The sequence below is a fragment of the Hippichthys cyanospilos genome, chromosome 2, assembly GCF_059441005.1.
Source record: "Hippichthys cyanospilos isolate Australia breed blue-spotted pipefish chromosome 2, RoL_Hcya_1.0, whole genome shotgun sequence".
Lineage (NCBI taxonomy): Eukaryota > Metazoa > Chordata > Actinopteri > Syngnathiformes > Syngnathidae > Hippichthys > Hippichthys cyanospilos.
Window position 1 is genome coordinate 8527198 of NC_142370.1, and position 20314 is coordinate 8547511.

The window sequence follows — 20314 nt, forward strand, 5'->3', positions numbered from 1 at the left end:
AATGAAGTTCTTTCTATATTTTATATTTATGTTTTCTGATTGTATACATGTATATGAGATATACCTCGCACTTACTATACTATTTTGTAACCATTTTTTAATATGTATGGGGTCCTAAACACATTAGCTATTTAACATAGGTTTGGATTGCCCGTCATACGGCCAATTTGCCTTACGACCCTAGCCGCGGAACGGATTAATCTCGTAACCCTGGGACCCTACGCACATACACACACAAACAGTGGGCCCCCGTGTTAAGAAATTAATCCGTTCCGCTTCTGCGGCTCGGGTCGTAAGGCAAATTGGCCGTATGACGCAACATGAAAAAAAGACAGGGACGCTGTAACCTGGGGGTCCACTGTATATATGTATACGTGTGTGTGTGCGTGTATATAGGTATTCATATCAAACATAATCAAAAGGGGCCATGTGTGCACCGGGTCAACAAAAAACTTATAAAGTTAACTGAAATGAATTGTTCTTTTAAGTCAGTGCTTCTCAATTATATTTCGCCAAGAGCGCCCCTCCCCCACTCGACACGCTGACCATAAATAAGAACGTTATCCATAAAAATTGTATAACAGATAGTCGGGAAAAGGCAGCTTGTTGTTGTGGCTTTCTGGTGGAATCTTTTTTTTGCGTTTTCACTCCCTTTGGCATGTGGAATAATGGATCTGACAAATTATTCAGAATCTCTTGCCGCGAGCTATGGGTCGCCGGTGTCTGTTAGACCGGGCCACTTGCTTCCTCTCACACAGACACGCATACGCGTGGTCTCGCTCTCCATGAAGAAAATCTTCAGGCTAGAATAGTTTCCATAAAATAGGTTCCAGAATGATTCTGACCCAAATGGAGATGTGTTTTTATCGTCTGTGTTTCTAGAAGACAATGTTTTGCATGCAGGCAATATACTGTTTTCTATTTTGTCATTTCTTTGTGTTGCTATGGAAGTGTTGAGTTTACAATGCAGAGTAAACACTTTTGACTGGTAAACTTTGAGGGAAAATACGTTTCTACTTATAGGCAAAATGATAAAAACATTGCATTTGTATTCAAAATGCAGCAAGGTCTTGATTTACACTTGCAGTTAGCATGTGGCAATAATAAGGTCAAACTGAAATCATAAAAAAAATAATAAAATCACAACGTATTGGACGTATTGGAAGAATGCTGGCCAAATGTTAAAAAGAAAAAAACAATAAGATTAGTTTTTTCTACATATGCATGTGCAAGTCAATACCCTATGGCATTATGGTAAGAAAATGTTTATTTGTCATTGGGTAAAAACAAAAAAAATCCTCTAATTTAGGGATATTAATTATTATAATTATACAGACTTGGACGAGCAAGTCTTGGTGGCGTTTGAGCACGTGAGGATTTTTGTCGAGTTGATTTATTTATGAGCTCTGAAGAGAGTGGCTGTTTAATTGTGATTCAGCAGCTCAGCACTTTTTGCAGTGGAGCATCTCAGCTGGAGTGTGGAAGTGTGTCAAGCGGGGAAATCGCTCCCCCGAATTGCAAAGAGATCCACTGTCATCTACAGGCAATTTATGACTGTGTCACTTCCTAATAAAAGCGCGGATAAAAGGGGGGGATCTCACTGGCAGGTGCATTTTTAATATGAGTTGATCAATAAAAAAAATAAATAAAAGGCTGCCTTACTTAATCGCTCTGGCCTTTAAGGCTGATGGGCCTTGTTTGGATCAAATAGAAAACATGAATTTAGTGCAACTGAAGACAGCGTAATGGCAACTGAGTGCTGTTGGTTTCCCAATTCAACTTCCCTATCTCTCGCTTCCCTCTCAAATTGACATTCCTGTCTCACCATATCGTTTGATATTAATCTTTTATCATTTATCCAATTGTGTGCCTCCTTTAGTAGGAAAACAAGAAGGTTTTATTGTTCTCCAACCGAGTCTTTTTTCCCAGCTTTAAGACTGAACTCACTCCGTCTTCAGTATGTTACCACGATGCTGTTAACGCTCTCGTCTGCTTTTGTTTTACTTTTAAATATTTAATCTGTTCTCGCTACATTTTCTGCGCAAGGGCAACGGCTCCCTTGACAAAACTGGAACAAGACAACATCTACCAACACTATCCTTCGTCTACTCCCATCTCTTAACTCTTCCCTGTCAAGTCATTTGCATGATTTCTGAATTATACATTAAAAGTGGTTTGCCGATAAGTAAGTACAGAAAACATGTGCAAAAACGAAGAACAATTCAGTACTGAGAGAGTGTTCATCTCTTTTTTCAATCATTTGGATTTCGGGGTTTTTTTGTTTTTTGTTTTTTCGGGGGCGCTTAAAACGAGGTCCAGGGATTCACGCAGGCCTCCGGCATGAGTCGTCTCTTCTCCATATCTAGCGTTCTCTCGTTTTTGGTGGTTAATGGGGACTGAAACCCCCGCGAAAAAATGAAATCTGTGAAGGAATTTTCATGCATGTGTGTGGGGGTATCAGCATTTTTAAAATGTGAAAAGTATTTATACTTGACATATTTGAGGGAAAGATTACTGCAGTAAACATATATACTTAAATATGAAATTTTTTACCTTTATGCAGCAACCGTACTGGTCACCCCACTTTAGACAGACATTGACACCGATGTGTGTCGGTATCTGCTTTTTTTTTTCTTTTAAAAACCGTAAACATATACTACTTTGATGATGCTCTGAGTCAAACACATTTTGAATGTTGTGTCCTCCTTACCTATGCTGTGCCACATCAATACACTTGGATGAATCATTTGGTTCTATTTCGAGCTTTTCTCTGGGCCTATTGATCTGTATGTCTTTATTACCTGTCCGTGTATGTAGACTGACACAACTGACCATAGGCAATCATGTATGTACAGTACATATGTATATAGTACTGTACTTACATATATATGTCATATATGTATGTATGTATGTATGTATGTATGTTTGTATGTATGTATGTATGTATGTATGTATGTATGTACGTATGTATGTATGTATGTATGTATGTATGTATGTATGTATGTATGTACGCCGTATGCAAACCATCATTTCAGTATTTCTGTAACTTGAAACATTACTCCCTAAAATCTCACAGTGAGGACATTTATCCACATTAAATCCCCAAATCCTCTTTCAACAGAAATCCTCACAAGAAGCAAGGGGCAAAGTGTGATGCAGAGTATCAATCCGAGTAGGTTTTGGGATTTTTTTTTTAAACACTTTTTCCCTGTCGAATCAAATGCGTTATATTAATTACCACTGTAAAGACTTCAATCACTAGCTTTTCTGAATCCGTTTGGCCGTTTAAGTGTAGTTTGACAATCTATTATAGTGCTTAAAAAGCCACAGCATTATGGAAGTATTATGTAACGTGTGTGCGTTTTCGTTGACACACACTCGCACACACACATCGTGTCACCAATATGTCACATTAGAGACCCAGTGGCTCTCTTGGGAGGCATTGTACAGTCATGTAATGAGGGTAAACATCTGAGGCAAGCAGACTAAACGCACACTCCAAAGGTGGATCATGTGCTTATTCAATGAAGGATGAATCACACAAATGGTCATGTCCAGGACAGTTTTTCTCTTGACAACAGGAACAACAAGGCTTTTGATAAATTATGTTGCTTCCCAAGGGTGGGGGGTGGGGGGTGGGGGGGGGGGGGGGGGGGGGGCTTTAAGGGCATGATGGGGATGGCCCAAAAAAAAAGATTCCAGCATGTGATGGGCTTTATGCCTGTCTATCTAAGAAAGAAGCCATTGGTTTTTAAGACGGGCGTCCCAATCCTATATTGATATTGTATATCGGTCCAATATCAAAATAAACAGTATCGCATTACAGTGTATTGGTCTACATACATCAAAAATCTCGAATGTTCAAACTCATTTCCCAACGAGTTCATGTGGATGCCTGTTTCCCTCTTGAGGTGGATGCCCTGGCTATGCCCCCCCCCCCCCCCTTCCCCCTTCCTTTGCAGTTCTTGATAAATCCTTGTTAAATTCTCCAAGAGGAAGCGCAATTCGCTGTCCATTAGATAAAGCGGCAGCCTCGCAGCTGCCTGCTGTGCCATTGTGTGTCTTCTAGATTAGCGGGGCGTTAAACGACCTTTGGACCACCTGATGAGGAAAAAATGCCATCTTTGTCACTTGGGTTGTAAAAACGGAGAGTTCGACAGTATCTTGTTAACTTGCGAAACATCAGCAATGAGGGGCAATGGGGCTGACGTTGCTTAAGATGGAGAGTTGTGGTAATGCAGGTTAAATAATCAACATCACAGCGAGGGAATGAAGGTCAAGCTGCAGCATCTTGGTCTTGTGTTTACGCACCAATAAATAGCATGTGTGCATGTGTGAGACTTCTGTAAAATCTGCTGATGCAGAAGCTCCTGGTGGACTCATTTTTCACAACTGACCATGAGAGGAGGTATGATTCACTCTTATGCAAATTAATTGCTTCCACTGTTAAATATCTCACACAAGGGATGGCTTATAAAGAACACCACTTTGCCTAAGCATGCAGTGAGAGCACAACGTGAGGTACATCTGTGCAATCTAATGAGATCTAATACAGGCGCTAGATCAGAAATATCCCCACCATAAAGAACGGAATGATGTTCCGATTTGCTGGACAATGAGGTGTTGTTTAACAAGATGTCCGTATTTATATGGCAGTGGTGCAATATATTTGATTGAAGTGCAGCTTCAAATATTTTTGTTACTTGCACACCGAGAGCACCAAAGTAACAGAAATTTAGTTTTATACCGGTGCAAAACTACGGGCACGATAGCATACAATGGCGTCTTGAAATATGTGTTTAATTTGTCCAATAACCACACTGATAATATAACGTCATAAATCTTAAAGGGGAAAGCTACCCCAAAAGTCTTTTGACGATAATATGTTCGATGAAGCTACTAGTCTAAACGTGGTTTTGTGATCATATTGAACTTGGGGAACATTATTTAAACAGCAAAATCCACATTTTTTAGCAATTGCAGGAGGTGGCCATTTTACCACTTGCTGTCGAGTTAGTCAAGGCTCAGGTCATGACCAATCACTGCCTATTTTGCGACAGAAAACACATGATCTGTGTTTGTTTGATTCGTGAGCAACTTAAATGTCATTTTTAGTCAATAGCAACTGGCAAAATAGCCAGATGGCCAGAAAGATTTGACTGCTTAATTCATATTCTACAAATGATTAGAACTCAGTGTTTGAAATTGATATGGGCAGATATCAGAGTCTGAAGGCGTGAATAACCTTGGACAAATATATCATCCTTCCCTTTTCTAGAGCTGCATATTCTCACAGGGTTCGCAGGCTTGCTGGTGCCGATCCCCATCTGGCAGGGAGTAGGCAAGGGACACACACCTGAACTTTTTGCCAGCCAATTGCAGGGCACACAGAGACAAACAACCATTCACGCACCCAATCACACCTAAGGACAGTTTAGCATGTACAATTCACTTGCCAGGCCTGTTTTTGGAGTGTGGAAGGAAGCCGGAGTGCCTGGAGAATCCATGCGGGCACGGGGAGAACATGCAAACTCCACAAAGGAAGACCGGAGCCAGCTGGATTCAAACTCCTCTTAACTGTGAGGCGAATGTGCTTTTCAGTGCACTACCCCCCAAAAATATATCACATTTATAAAATTACAGCTTTTTCCATGGAACACAGACTATGTTTATAAACAAAATAATGAACGCTTTTTGACATTAAGAATCATGTGTCATGTTTAGTACAAACTAATAAATTAATACATACACACAATAACATACTTCTTGTGTTTTAATTGTTCTTAGCAAGTCACAGTGCCCTAGCCTTCTGGTGAGCTATTTTTAGAACAAACTCATTCCCCCTCCTCCTTATCCCCAGTGCAGGCCAAGGAGTTGGGGAAAAACAAAACAAAACAAAAAAAAAAAACGCAATTTGTGTCTAATTATTTTCAGAGAGGTTGCTTGTTGAGTCAACTCTGCAAGCAGCCATTCATATCCTGCTCTATTAAACGCCCCTTTTGTTTGGAAAAAAGAAAAGAAGCGCTCATTACCGAGGCTAAACAGTATCAGCGATGATAGAAATCTGGACTTTTTAACACCACAGCAAATCATCAAATCAGTTATCGGCCAATGCCTAATTTGAAGAATCGTTCTGCTCTTGATGTTAAGTTGATTTGCGATACCTGATGCCTTATACTTGTATCACAACTTTTTGCTGTTGAGTCAAAAAAGAAAAAAAAAAAGGTCACTACCACGGCAAAATATTTCCTATAGTCTCCTGAGGTCCAACCTATTTTTTTGTGTCCACTGTTGTGTCGCTTTTGTCTCAGCAAGACAGCAAAGTGAATTACATCCCACCCAAATGTAGTGGACATCGGTAAGGTCAGAATGTCCTCTAGGGAGCACAGTAGGTCTTACACACCAAAAACTTAGTTGGCTAGCTCCACTGATTCAAAAGACAGAAGCAAAAAGCAAATGTCCTCTACAGTGGGCACAAATGATTATGCTGAGACATATTCTTGCTATTATCTTGTCATTATTAAATTTAGCTCACATCATCACCTCAATCACGCAACGTAAATACACTGGTTCTACTGATATTCGCTGATGCCTTTGTCATCCTAAAACTCATTGCTCTCCTCCTGACCTCAGCATCTCACGGAGTAAAATGAGTTCCACTTGCACATACACACAGATGAGAGATGCTCGCACATCATAAAGTTTCAAGTCTCATGCTAATAAATCCCACTGAAACCCCAGCCCTTGTAGTTAAGCCTCATTGCTTCACGCTGACTGTTGTGAGTGCTGAAGGACTCCCTCGTGTCTGCCCGCCTTTCCCCCCCTTCACATTGCTCTGTCCATCTCCAGCTCTGTGTGTTTTGTCAGAGCGGACAGCCAGCCCCAACGTGTCATTAACCCCCTCGTGCAGTGCACTCCGCATCCTTGATTCCGGGCTTTTTATGTGTCGTGCTGGCTCACGCTCGCTCTAATTTTCTATTAATGGAGGCAACACAGCCTCATAGCTCATTAAAAATGAATGGAGACAAGCTCTCTGCACTGATAATTACACACACACACACACACACACACACAAATACACCTCAATAGTGCGATCCTCTATGATTTTCACAACATTGCACACCTCCGTGCACATAAACATACAGCAATGAAGGATCAACTGACAGAAATCATCAAGGAGTTCATTGTACTGAGGTATATGAAAAAGAAAAACATTACAGCAGTTCAATGGAATCATTTAATTTTAAAGAGTCTGACCGTGAGTTGTAATCTACTCCTGCCCTCATTGGTCAATGTCGTTCCAGGAGCCAATCACAGATCTTGTAGGAGTGCCAGTGAGCTAATTGACTTATTGTCAGGCCAGTCTTGGCCAAGCTGTTGACTATGCCACCAGCAAGCAGTCTCCACCCCACACTCAAGTGAGAATGCAGTGAGGATAAAACAGAGTGCTGTTGTAATAAATTGGAATTGGAATTTTCCCTGTTATCATGTTTGGTCAGCTACGGGTTCCACTCTAGGTCAAGTTCTAGGGACGAGTGCCCGTGGAGTACCCGTTGCAAAAAAAAACAAAAAAAACTTTAAGGCTGTTGTAGGTGTTTCTACAGGCCTGTTGTTATAGTATGTTCTGGTTCTAAGTAGGCTTCTTTTTTTTTTTCATTGTTTTCCACTCAGCAAGTAAGTTAGCTGTGTTGGCCTGTGTGCCAAGTTTTTGACATGTCTTGGATTGTTTTGAATTGTCTTAAATTTGTTTTAATTATTATTTACTTTATTTTTGTTAGTTTTTTTACTATTATCTTTAAGTATCAAGCTTTGAAGCTGTGTTTATATACTGTGTGTTTAGAAAAAGTGCAATTAATAGACATGTTGGACTAAACAACGTGATTAACATTCATCGTTAATATTTTGGACATAATTGTGCCGTCCTGCACTTGTTTTCAGATATAATTTACAGAGACCCTTTTTATAATGCCCTATTGAAGTTAAAGCAAGAACTCTTTTCGTTTCTGTCCAGTAATATTTGTTACGGTGACAACCAGGTTAGAGTCGAATTCAAATTCAAACAACTGAGACAGCAAAGTAAGAGATTGTTGAAATTGTGAGGGGCTAAACCAAATATTTGAATATAATAATATTGGCTTTTGTTGTGCTTATCGGCTGCACCATATTGGCAGGCTAAACCCTTATTTGCAGCCTGTTTAAAGAGAAAAGGAGGATTATCGCAAACATGCACGCACAGGGGCTTCCAAAAGAAAGCATGTACAGTACCATGTGCAGATTTTCAAACTTCAATTACAGCATACCAAGGTACCAAGAAGCTCTCGATGTAGATTTAAAGCAGCTTGGAGAATTGGAAGTGGTTATGATGTGCCTCAGGTTCAATTAAACACGGTCATATTTTTTTCTTATCCCAAAGGGGTTTTACTATGTTGTTGAGGGCAATGCGCTCAAATCCCAAGCCCTTCAAAAGTGAATTCATGAGCGTTGTTTTGCTCAGTTGGCCAATGTCATTTTGGAATGGACCTTCCCATAGTTGGATCTTTAGAATTGAAGGAATTTGGGTATATCACGGCAACGTTTTGTTAAACAAAACACACTTGTAGGGACATAAGTACACATGAAAAGAAAATAAACATGTCATTAATGGTATTGATTTCTAACAAATGAGTAGCTACTTCCTTGCTGTTTATAGCATTGTGAAAAAACGCCAGAATGGAAAGGAAACAATGTTAGCCTGTAATATGTATTTCACAAGTTGTAGACATGCTAACTCATGTAGCTATTAGCAAACCCTTATTTCAAGACAGTGTTATAGAAATGTAAGCCTTCATGCTATTCATGACAGTGAAAAGGCAAATTCAAAATAAAAGTAAGCTTTACAAATAATGCACTTTAATGCAGCATCTGGTGGTGTAATGGCTGACTTGACTCATCACCGACAACACTACGTTGTCCAGAAATCAAGTGCATTTACTATTTATACTAACAAAGGATGCTTTAAAAAGACTTCCTTCTGCTAACATTATAATATTGAACACCTGTTGCAAGCTAGTTGCAGGCAAGCAGAACAAGCTGCTAAAGTTTTAGCGACTAGAGGCACTCAAGTGCCACAATATAGGGTGGCAGGAGCTGGTGGATTACTTTTCAAAAACAGTTTAACAGAATTAAGTGACGCAATTGACACAGTTATTATTTCTACTGATAAACTTTTTAACAACCTGCTTACTCAAATTTGTTGTTTTAGCCAGAAAAAATATCTACTGTGGTATTGACATCACTTTAGTTCATAAACCAGGAGAGATCTGTCGAAAAGCTCACTAATATTTCGAGAGCATAAAATAATCTGCTAGTTCAACCGTAAGTAAAAAAAAATATCCAAAAATGAAAAATTCTGATGGGCTATTACGTGGAAATGTGTTTTGTTGCCTTCTGAATTCATATTTTTTCTTTAGCCAAGCAAAACTATCTAGAATTGTTTTTTCATCCAAACACCAAATTATTCAATTAAGTTGGTTATCCCAATACCAAAATATTTGATAGCTGCAGCCCTAATATAAACACCATTTTGAATTTGATAAAGAGTAAATCAATCTACTAAAATAGCTTACTTTGTTAACAAGGGAAAATTGTCAGCATTGAAACTGTGATACACAAAAGTATACTGTACAAAAATAAGTAAAACTGTGATTCATTACAGACTGGAGTAGCAAGATATTTTCATCATTTTATGAAGTCTTTTCAATTAAGATGGACGGAGAGGCTCTGAGTGTATACCGTAGTGATTGTGTTCATTCCTGGCCGATCAATACAAACTTAAATCAACCAACTTCTCCCAACAAAGTACTGTCATTTCAAATGTTTACCTCATGTTTCATCCTTACGCCTTTTGCGATGGGGTTGGGGGGGAGCATGGCAACAGGAGCTTCAGGGACAAAAGAAGAATGCTGTTCAGCATTTGGGCCGAAAAATAATTTCCAAAAGGGCTCTTGCGATGCTGCAGGTAATAGAGCTGTCATCAGGTCACCTGCTAAGTTTGAGTTCCAGTGGCAAAAGAAATTGACAGGTGTGTTTTTCAGAGAAAGCTATTAGTGGTGGGTATTGACATCACACTGCAATGCCAAGTCATTCTTCTTCCTGTCAACTTATGAAAATTTTGCTTCATACATTCATTTATATATATTATATAAATTTATATATATATATATATATGATATTATATATATATATATATATATATATATATATATATATATATATATATATGATATATATATATATATATATATATATATATATATATATATATATATATATATATATGATATTATATATATATATATATATATATATATATATATATATATATATAATATCATATATATATATAAATTTATATAATATATATAAATGCATATAAATGCACCAACTAGCAACACATACATTCAGAACAGAAAAATATAAATATATATATACACACACCTATATATATATATATATATATATATATATATATATATATATATATATATATATATATATATATATATATATATATATATGATATATATATATATATATATATATATATATATATATATATATGATATTATATATATATATATATATATATATATATATATATATATATATATATATATATATATATATATATATATATATAGGTGTGTGTATATATATATTTATATTTTTCTGTTCTGAATGTATGTGTTGCTAGTTGGTGCATTTGATTGACAGGCTTGCAGGAAAGAGAGGTGCGGGAGAGCAAGCGTCGTGGTGTGAAGGGAAATAAATAAAAAACTCTTGACTACACATTGTACCTGTCGTATTGGTGCTATATAGCAGAAAGACCGCAGAATTGTATATTCATGACTTCAGAGTGAATGGGACCCGTGACAGTCGACTTGGGAGACCTGAGAACCCTTTTTTAAGGCTTACAACTCTTATCAGTTATGGTTCGGGACACAATTAAATTAGTCTAAGGAAGTCAGAGGTTAATACTCCGTCAACTGTAGAGTGACAAGGTAAACGATCTCTTTCACGCGAACACCTTCACGGGAATGATACACAACTCTTACTGCCAATTGAAGCTGTTTCAATAAACAAACAAATACAAGGTAAACATGGAACATGGTTGATTAGTTTTTGAAAGGTGATGAAAAAAAACGATTACACAGAGCTTGCGTTGTTCCTGCGGTTTGTTGCAGTTTATTGCTTCTCGATTAGCTTGGTAGCCATAAATTGCGCTGCATTTGAGTATTTTTTCATACTCGTGAAATAAAGGATGGCTGAAAATTTTCGAGCCTGTATCAAACGCACTGGTTTTGTCTGCTAGCTGAGGACACTAGCGATAAATCTTGCACCATATTTAACAAATAGAGCAGTGGCCGTGTGCGAGAGTGACATGAGAAAGATGAGGGTAGTTTGATGGATCGAAAAGACTACATTAAAAAGCCTAGACTCGACTCTAGATTCTAGCTAGACGAACACGAGGATGTAAAGGGAACACAAAATGGTGGCATGTGTTTAAACATCAGCAAGACATTCAACAGGTCTCCACATTGAAATGTCAGGAACTCAGTTATTTATAGGACCTTTAATTAAACTTCTCTCCTGTGCTCCCTAATTCTCTACTGAACCTCATCCTTACCCTTTGGTTCTCCCGCTCTCTGTTCCTCTGCTAATTTGAACTCTTTTCCAATTCTGAGTTTTGACCACGCTGCCCTCCAAAGGCTGCCAATTAGCGCGGCTCTCCCACAAATCCAAATTCGATAGCGATGCCGCTCTGTCTTTTGTGGAAGTCTGCTGATAAGCACGGACGCATTTAATCTGTTGAGATTACAATCCGTCTCGACCGATCAACCCGGTGACAGATGCGTACGTGTGACTCACGTCTCATCATGTCAACCAGCCTTGATTGTCACATTGGCTCCTCATGGGGAGTAGTGGTTACCGTAGCAACTCCGGATGAGGCCTCCGATGGTCTTGTGTGCATTTCCGTGGCCACTTTTGTCCCTTGTGAGCCAGCTCAGTCGTCGTCAAAACGACATTACCACATTATGCATTGACACAATTATAAGAGATTTGTACGCTATTTCCTTCAATAGATGATCTTTTACAAGTGTTACAAAAAAATAAGATCCCATTCTATTCTACTCAGTCTTTTTTATTTTTTATTTTATTAATTTCTTGTCATTTGTCGGCATCGAGCATCACTCAGTTACGAACTGAGAGTTCCATCTGTAATCCATCCGGTTAGTGACAACTACACTGATGGACGACAGAGTTTAGTTCATCAATATTTATAAGTTTCTTCAACAAAAAGGGTGTGACGGAATGATAGACCTTCCATCAGGAAGGGGCAGAATTCCCACCTTTTGTTCCTTCTCTATGTGAATTGCCATTGTGATGGTAACCTCAGTGTATTTTTGGAGATGAAGATTTTCTTTGATTATTTGCGATTGCATTCGAATTTTTGGTGTGTGTGTTTTTGCTCCTTGTTCTGTTGTTGATCTGTAGCACGTGAAGCGCGATATACCATTAAGTTAATCTGAGAACTGTTAAATAATAAATGACAAAGCAGAGCAAATGGGGCTGTTGTTCGATGTTTTGTCCCCGTTGTAATGAATGAGTGAGCAGCTGTTGCTATTTATATACTTTGTTAATTCACTGCACGAGGAAGTACTGAAAAAGAGTGTAATTAGGTAGCGATGTGTGAAAATAGAACAGCTGACAGAAATGTCATGGACTATTCAAATTCAGGCCTGTTTTGGGGAGAATGGGAGGCAGGGTGGGTACAAGTGCTCTGTTGTCAGAATCAGAGTCCAGCAGCTGTAATCCCTCCTATCCTCTGACCAATTGAACCAGTGTGGCTTGCACACCGCACAGGGGAATTGGACATTAAGCGCTAATGTTCCTGCTCCGGATTGCATTGTTTGCTGTGGAGTCTGCTAAATGGTCTTTTCCCCATTTTAGCACATATCAATACTGTGTGAGGAAATAAAAGCGCCGCATATGTTAATCGCTATAGCATGCAGCATACTCCACTAGGAGAGACGGTGCACTTTGCATTTTAAAGACAAAGGCCGAAGAAGTCTGTCTCTTCTTTTCTATAGCAAATAAGGCAGTCAGTTAACATTTCTAAAACTTGTTCCCTGTTCAAAGCTAACCTGACGACGTAGCGCAGGGCTCATTACTGAGGCTCGTAGCAGCAGCAGTCAGACTCTGTCACCGAGAAAGGCCTTTCGGCGTGCCGCCATCACAGATGTCAGCGTGGCCGTCTAGCCCGCGGCCTGAAAGCTAATAGTCGCTGTTTCATATTCAAAGTCCGCTGCGATCAAAAGGTTGGTGTGACAGTCGGCCTGTATTCCCACCCATTTGCTGGGATTCGTGATAAGGAGACTGAGCAGGTCTGAGACATTAATGGACACTATTTGGCAATGCCACAGTGTCTGCCTTTGCCAGCTGAGGCCCCTGAGAAAGGGAGGGGGGAGGCTGACAGAATGAAGTCATGGCTAATTTGCTGTCACCCTTTGAAAAATAGGGTATGGCTCATTCATACTGAATTGTACCATTTACATTCCAAGGAAATCAAACATATACAGTATATATATATATATATATATATATATATATATATATATATATATATATATATATATATGTATATATATATATATATATGTATATATATATATATATAATGTCAAGTAGGCATTAAAATATGAAGCATAATTCTGGAGCGTTCTCTATTTGGTTGACCTAGCCTTTCGTCTTCCATTTTCGTCAGTGGGCCCTGTTTAATCAGGCCTAATTCAGCTCCTTATGTTCACCAACAATATTATGGTGCATGAGGAAGACGATTGTTGTCTAACTTGCCAGGTTGTCACACTACAGACAATCTGCAGATGGCTAACTCATTGCAGTCTTTTTTTTTTTTAATATTAACATTAACATAAACCCTCTTCAGACGCTAGATAGGTAGACAGACAGACAGACAGACAGATAGATAGATAGATATAGATAGATAGATAGATAGATAGATGATAGATGGATAGATGGATAGATAGATAGATAGATAGATAGATAGATAGATAGATAGATAGATAGATAGATAGATAGATAGATAGATAGATAGATAGATAGATAGATAGATAGATAGACAGGCAATAAATGAATAAATTTAGCCCAAATGCACCTGAATGCACATGTCTCATCCCCATTGCAGCTGTCAAGCCTTAGTTGGCGGATGGTGGGCAATATCCGTTTTTTTTTTGTTTGTTTGATTTTTAACTTGGTGTATCTGAATGACAGAAGGTGTCGTTTGAATATCACAAACTGCAAGAAAATAAGTGAGTGAGTACTACAAGAGTGGGAGTGAGTACTACAAGGACTTATGTGAAGTACATTTAAAAAGTCCCAGTACGTTATAAGCTAAAATTGAGAACTGCTGGTAAGCCGTACGCGCTCAGGAACATTTGATCATCTTTTGTTGATTTCCAGCCAGTTATTTTGTTCAACAAATGGATTGGCTGAGTTTCATTTCACTTGGAAGACCCTTCAAGGAAGTTTAATGTTGGCTTTCACATGAAAAGTGCTTTAAAGATTTGTTTGACCTCACTTGAGTTTGTAACTGACATTGGCTGCATTTTACTTCATTTTTGTCCCTTACATTAAAGTGACTTTACTCCAATATCCACGCTGTAAGTCTTCAAAAGATGTTATTTGAGAGTGAATCTGAAATTTGCTCAACAGCTTGGACAGCCAGATCATCTCAAGTTGTTTGCTTTACATTTCAATGTTTTTTTTTCGTTCAGGTTTTTTTTACAGTAGACAAAGCCTATTCATTTATGTCAACTGTCGTTTGTTTTTGTTATTTATCTTATGGGTAATTTGGGCTAACCCACTAAGTCCTAGTGTGCTCACATTTTGACCTTTCCAATGTCTCACGTTTTTGGTTGGGATGCAATTCACTTTGCTGTCTTGCAGAGACAAAACGGGCACAACAGTAGACACAGGTTACATTAACAGTGGAAAAAACTTGGAATTATTTCTCTAAGTCTCATTTGCTGCATCAAAAAACTGCCATTTGAACAGGGATCTGTATATACTTTTTCTATCTCCTGTAGCACATAATTGGATTTGGAAAGAACTTGTGCAGATCTAAGTGCTTGTGCCAATTTATTCCTTCTGTCTCCGACTTCATACAGTACTCCACCTGTCCTGCATAATTCATGAACGTTCTTTTCACCGCAGAGCACAGAGCCATTCTGCCCATATTTTCATGATGATTTTGGTCTTCATAATGTTACTCGTCATACTTTGGAATTAAATTTTGCTCAACAAGAAGTCTCTTAAGCATTGACGTTTAAGCTTTAAACCCAAAAATGGCTCACAATACGACAATATTGTTCAATGATGAAGAAATGTATTATAACGTAAAAAAGCAGGTTTAAATAAATAGATCTCTACAATACATACTGTATGGGATAATTAAAGGCATTCTCACTAAGTAACATAATATTGACACCAGTAACACATCAGTTTTGTCGCACTGCGCACATAGCCCACTGCATCTAAACAAGAAGACAAATCCCCACATAGTCATCACTCAAACCAAGGTCAGCTTGTTATTGCAGCTTGCAAACATGATTAGAGAAAGTGTGCGGGTAAAGAACCTAACTGTCAATCCTGTAGCTGAGGAGCACAAAGAGAGTTGGGCAACAATGTAGGACAGCCAGAGAGCCAAGAATGTAGCTGTAGGCTCTTACAGCTAGCACACTGGGCAGGGCGAGCACTGGGTATACTGTAAAGACAAGGTTGCAGAAGTCTCCAGAGGAGAGACGAATGCATTATTAAACACATTTTTGACAGCCTGAGAATCCGACTTGGAGTATCGGACCAAGGAGCATCTCTAATAACTTGGCTGTGGCTTGCATTGATGGGAGTCAACAATCAAACTTTGTTTATATGCGCGAGGAAATGGCTTTTGTTATCTCTGCTAAGCACGGCGACAGAAGGTGTTTGTTTGTTTTGTTGCAGGATTAGACTCCACAGATTGAAGAAAGCAGGAAGATTAGAATTTTACATTTCTTTCAATCTAAATGGCAATATGCCCACACAACAAAATGGTCACGGCTGCACTTCAGTGCACCTGAAAAGGTACATTTTTTGACCGAGTTATGTGGATTGAACTACCACCAGTTTACCAACAGAACTTAGGAAGGTGTTTCGGAGCAAATGTATTTATAAAGTTTGAGCCACTGTGCTGTCATTGGAATATCCTGGGTCTCCATGCACAAAATCACACCGCCCACTCCTTTGTACCATCTTATGTCATCCTTCACGCGCCATAAAGCAACAGACTAACTAACAGTCCATTCTTATTGGGGCTTTATGCTCTACTGAGTGTCTTCTAGTTTGCCCTTTTGCTGCAGTAAATAAAATTGTGGAGGCATACATTTCCAGCATCCTACTGGGAATAATTTATTGCAGGTTTCAACGTATGGGTTCCTACTCTGGTAAAAACTCTCAACCCTGACTTCGCAAAAATGCAGTGATCTAACCATAAGCAACCATTGTAATGGTCATTGAGAATTCAGAATGTTAATTCAAGAGTTGTGTTCCCCTTTTTTGTTTTGCTGTTGTTTTCACCTTGGTCACTCAATAAAATTATTGCTAATTTGGCTAAATGAGCAGACCTCGATATTCAGAAGCAAAGACTCAAGGCTAAGGGTAATTGCTCTTGTCCCCCTGCTCCCAAATCATTGTTATTTGGACTTTTGCCTTGGATGAGGACTGCTTTTGCGTCCTAATGTACATTTGTCTTCCTCCACCACCAATTTCAATTTCCCAGCAGTCAGGAAAGTACTTACGTTTTTAGAGTTATATATATATATATATATATATATATATATATATATATATATATATATATATATATATATATATATATATATATATATATATATATATATATATAGCCATGGCATGATCATATCAGTAAAGCACTGTTTCAGGACCACAACTCTTCTGGGCCACACAAAAATATGACTGTCACAGCATTGCCATTGTTGCTGACCAGAAGCATTGAGATGTACAGACATTGTGGGTTAATTGTCTGAGGACACTTTGGCTAAAAATAGCTCTCAGCACTGAGGTGCAGTAGCTCCACAAACTTGAATAGTGTGTGAGCACATCAAGCCGAGTGTCTCAGGCTGCATCGCTGCATCTTACGCATACCCGTTTGCTTTGTATGTTCTTGTGGGTTTTGCATCCAAGTATTTACTGCAAAAGTACGATCAATTCCATCTTCATCTATCTCTACTATCTGATATCTATCTCTACATGCACAGACTGGTTGACCTTGATGCCTACTCCTCCGCTATCTCTCTAATTAAAGAGTCGGTGTAGTCATAGAATGAAGCAGACAGTGAAACATTTCTGAAGCGGCACAGGTTGTTATCCTCATTATACTTATAGCCAAAAGCTGAGGGTAAGGTTAAGACGAAGTGCAATGAATAAGAAAGAAAGAAAGGTGCAGGAAAAGAGAAGAACGAATGAAAGGAGTGAATGAAAGGCATCATCAGTGAGAAGCACAAATTCTCTTTGTTCCAACTTCAAAAGGCAATCGGAGGCACCCAGCGTCTTTCGGCGTGTGAGCGCATGCAGGAATATGAAAGCGGGTTTTTGCACTGTGGTTACTCGTGCTTGTAAAGAGAATCCGCTTGCAACGGGTCGTGGAGGAAACAAGAGGAGTAAGGGTGAATCATAAGCAAGCAAGAGTGCAGGAGGGAAATGACGCTAGTGGCAGAAATGTTGATGAAAATGTCACAGTCATAAACTCTCTGGAAGACTCCAAAGGCAATGAAATCTCATCATTTGTTATGTATAGGCTACAGTATGTTGTTGACGTGCCCAAACCCCCGCATGCCTTACTGGAGCTACAACCGAGCAATGATGTCTAAGCCAATAGTAAACGCAGTGCACTTACATAAGATAAACAAAGCTGCATGGGATTTTGTTGGATGCATAGCTTCTAATCAGGAACACCTTGTTTTTAGTTCTGTGAAGTTGACAAACTAATGGCGGTCAGGGCAGGGTTTATTTGATGTTTGGTAATGTGTCCTCACAGTGGAGCTGTGGTACTTAGGTCAGGACTTGGCCTTGAATCTCTCCAACTCCAACTCTCACTTGTCCCAGACCCCGACATTGGATTTGCAAAACGTTTTTATCTTTTTGACTTAGTCCAATTATCTTTTTATTCCTTTAAATTATTGTGCTGCTGCTTCTTAAAAAAAAGGAGAACTAAAGTTTTTCAGATGTTCAAAATTGCCATGCTAATGAGCTAACTGGACTGGGAGTGCCCAAAGTCTTGTTTTCAGTCATGTTGACCACCAAGGAGGGTCATAAAATTTGGTTCTACCAACCATACAGAACTGGTGTTGGAAAAAGCTTGAAGCAACCTGCAGATTCTGTAAGAAAACACCAGCACGTTGAATTTTCTTTGTTTGCAGAGGTACCACAAAATGAGTTAAGCCACGGCCCACTCGTATTGTAATAGAGGTCAACTCTGCTTAATAAAGAGATATCAGGGTTGAACCTAACAATGTTTCTCTAATTTTGTCAACGTGAAAATAGTATTTTACGGTTTTAAAGAATACACACCTGAACATGGATTTGGACCTCAGGACAAAGACTTGATTTGACCTTTGTGACTTGGACTCTGACCTTTGTTACTCGATTTCGATATGGACTAGATGGAGGTGGACTTGATTACAGCCTAGACTGGAGAAAAAGAGAGACCGGACCACTGTTACATATCCACTGGCCGACAAAAGACTAAAGGAAGCCCGTAAAGCCTCCATATTCCCAAAGATCATCACGGTAACAAAAGCCAGACTTCTTTGGGGCAGGAAGGACTGGCTCGCTAGAATGGGACAGACCTGACCCTAAAAATGGACTGAGATCAACAAGATAAAAATAGGGTGCTATTTTTCTCAATTTTTCTGAAGTGTGTGCCGATGAAGCCCGTTGGGGCTCGTTTGTCATCATGGGCTGTATAAATAAACACGTCTTCGTGCCAACCCATGGTGTAGTTTGACAAAAGTATGTCAGACAGACTGCACAGTTAGATATACACATCTTTGATGTGACAAACTGTTACCCTTGAAACAATAACCCAGAAACAAATTTCACTAGAGTGCTTCTTTTGAAAGCAAAGGAGGAGGAAAAAAAAACAACAACAATAGTAAGACACCAGAGGCATCACACAGACGGATAGCACAAAGATGGCATTTGAATGAAATAAAAGTTCCTCATTCACAAATTAAATGGCACAGTTGCTTTTGGAAGCTCAGGGTGTTGGAAAAAAAATATTAGATATGAAGACAGAAACCGTTAACTCAATAAATCCCAAAGACTTATTACGTTTTTTTTTTATTTAATTTTTTTAGGCCATTTAATCTAATTTTTTTGTTGTTTACAAAAAAATCAAGTAAATAAAGGACAGCCTGAAAAATTGCTGGTACTAAATGAATTAAAGTACAAAAGTAAACAATTACATCCAAAAATAACCATTTGTTTTTGTAAATTAAGCAACTTTAGGCATCAAAGTTAACCTTTAGTAAGTGATCAATTATTTGACATCCAAACTAATCAATTACTTTCGTACCAAAAATACTTTTGGATAATAAAGTCATGTAGTAAGTAAAAAAGTATTATAATTCATTACTGCTGTGATTACTTCAGATATTTAGTACTTGAATAATTACTATTTTTCAAAATGAGTCTCAATTGACACTATATATTCGGAATCAGGTGAAAAACTCAACGCCATTTCAAAGTGGTAAATAACATATTAGGGTGAGAAAAGCACAGGCTTTTGTCACGCATACATTTGGGAAACATTGCCTCCTGGTGGTAGGATGACAACGTGCTTGATTTTACATGTAAGCAAGCCGGCTTTTCAAACGTTAATATCGTCAATGATCAGCTTAATTATTCCAATATCATGATCGCAATTAAAATTCAATTAATCGTGCAGCCCTACCACGTTCACAACTATCATCTGAATCAAACCAAAAAAAAGTGAATTGCGGCGTAAAAGCACATTCCATCCCTCAGCTTACCTTTTAAGCTACCCCTGAATTTTAAATCTTTCTCACTTCCAATTTTGGAAAGCTTTGTTTTTTTTTTTTTAATGTTACATTTATGTACCAAGCAAGTACCAATCTTTTTTCAATAATTATTTTCTGGAGTAATGAATCTCTTTCAATAATTTCTAAGCAGACCTCTGTTT

General features: G+C 38.5%; 1 protein-coding gene across 1 annotated transcript in view; it reads left to right on the top strand.

The window, feature by feature from the left end:
• kcnd3 (potassium voltage-gated channel, Shal-related subfamily, member 3) overlaps positions 1-20314 on the top strand; it is a 97860-nt gene that overhangs the window by 34377 nt on the left and 43169 nt on the right. The window lies entirely within an intron of this gene.